The sequence below is a fragment of the Colobus angolensis genome, unplaced genomic scaffold, assembly GCF_000951035.1.
Source record: "Colobus angolensis palliatus isolate OR3802 unplaced genomic scaffold, Cang.pa_1.0 Scaffold568, whole genome shotgun sequence".
In the NCBI taxonomy this organism is placed as follows: domain Eukaryota; kingdom Metazoa; phylum Chordata; class Mammalia; order Primates; family Cercopithecidae; genus Colobus; species Colobus angolensis.
The window spans coordinates 977,656-979,754 of NW_012119243.1; the positions used below are offsets into that span (position 1 = coordinate 977,656).

The following is a 2,099-nucleotide window of genomic DNA, read 5'->3' on the forward strand; positions in this document are numbered from 1 at the left end:
AATCCTTTATAACCTTTAATCAACGCTATATTGTATGTTAGTTTACCACTTTTACTGACCTGAACTTCCTGTATAATTGTTTGCTTTACTTCCTCCCTCACTTTTCAAATAAATTTTTTTTAAAAAATGTAATACTGTTTATTTAACTTCAAAAACATTTCAGCATTCTTTTTTTTTTTTTGAGACGGAGTCTGGCTCTGTCACCCAGGCTGGAGTGCAGTGGCCGGATCTCAGCTCACTGCAAGCTCCGCCTCCCAGGTTCACACCATTCTCCTGCCTCAGCCTCCCGAGTAGCTGGGACTACAGGCGCCCGCCACCTTGCCCGGCTAGTTTAAAAACATTTCAGCATTCTAAACATACAAAAAAAAAAAAAAATAACAGAACGTTGCAAATCATGTTTAAGTACAAGAGGTTCTTGAACTTTCATTGATGCAGTGGCTCTTTGCTTTGCTGACAACGAAGAGTTCTATAGTCTGTTTAAAAACAAACAGTTTAAAAACTACCACACTTAAAAAAAAATTCTCATGCCAGCTGACCTCTCTGTCCACAGCTAAGATGGCAGCAGAATGCCATGTCACTATATACAGAAACAAGACAACCTGAAGCTAAATGGATGCCCCCTGCAGAGTCAACAGGTCCAGCCTCACAGTGCACACCCTGAGCTACAGCCTCTCCAAAAGGCATCTTCCCCACAGCCTCAACGCCGAGCAAGGAGCATCAAGAGTTTGTCTCAGTTGTTTTGTTCGTTTTACAAACTATAGATATATACAGTTGAAAACTCAGGATTTCTAGCCAATAACCATAGTTAATACCACCTTACTAATTAAAAAAAAAAAAAAAGCCAGAAACATCTTTAAATGCCTTGTCACACCAACAGCAAAGTGCACAGAGTGAGGAGAACACGAAGAGTGCCTTTCCATTTTAAAAATGTTTGGAAATATGTACAACTTTGATACAGTTTCAGGGTGCTCCAGACACCCTTGGCCACTTCATGTAAACCAATGACAATTTCTAGAGCACTTTGAGAGACTACAATATGATCGTGATCAAATTTTGTAATTAAACCTAATGAGGGCAACAGACACTTCTCAAATAAGAGATGAGTCAATTACGGTGCTCCCCTACTCTAAGTATTCACAAGGAGACAGATAAACAGTTTCTTTATTCATCCTCCTCCTCCTCCTCCTCCTCCTCTTCTTCCTCCTCCTTTTCTTCATCTTTCTCTTCCACCTTTTTCCAGGCAACTTTAGCAGGACCCTTTGCACCATCAAACTTTCCTTTTTACTTATAGTCAGCAACATCCTTCTCATACTTCTCCTTCAGCTTTGCTGCCTTGGTGATGTAAGGCTGCTTTTCACTGTCATTTAAATTATTCCACATCTCACCCAACTTTTTTGCCACGTCTCCAATAGAGATGATGGGGTTTGTAGATTTGATCTTGGGACAGAATTCTGAACAGAACAGGAAGAATCCAGACGGTGGCCTTTTGGGAGCATTAGGATCCTTCTTCTTCTTGCCTCCCTTAGCTGGTCCATAATCCTTCATTTCCCGATCACAGCACATTTTATCTGCCTTTGCCATTTCATCAAATTTAGATTTCTCTTTCCCAGACATCATCTTCCACCTCTCAGAGCACTTCTTGGAAAATTCTGCAAAATTGACAGGGACCTCTGGGTTTTTCTTCTTATGTTCTTCTCTGCACGTCTGCACAAAGAAGGCATAAGCAGATATCTTGCCCTTTGGTTTCTTGGGGTCACCTTTAGCCATCCTGACTGTATTGTTCGCTAGTTTCTCAAATACATTTTATAAGTTATAACAAAATTTCTTTGCTTTTCTTGGTTTACTTTCTAAAGCTCAAAGGGCTTTATAAAACTTTTTTGCTTCAAATTTATTTATTGTAAACCTAAGACAAAAAAATTGCAAAATGTATTTAATAATCTAGTGAAGGATTGCTACTTTGCCTGTTCATTGACACTATCTTTCCTAAGGTTGATTAATTTGTCTACTTTTTTTTTTTTTTGAGATGGAGTTTTGCTCTTGTTGCCCAGGCTGGAGTGCAATGGCTCAATCTTGGCTCACCGCAACTTCCACCTCCTGGG

At 39.7% G+C, this 2,099-nt stretch overlaps 1 pseudogene across 1 annotated transcript; it reads right to left on the reverse strand.

Annotated features, from left to right (window-relative positions):
• Positions 1-518: 518 nt before the first annotated feature.
• Positions 519-1,767, reverse strand: LOC105525945 (annotated as a pseudogene). The gene has a single exon (XR_001003997.1). The product of XR_001003997.1 is annotated as a high mobility group protein B3 pseudogene (transcript).
• Positions 1,768-2,099: the final 332 nt, after the last annotated feature.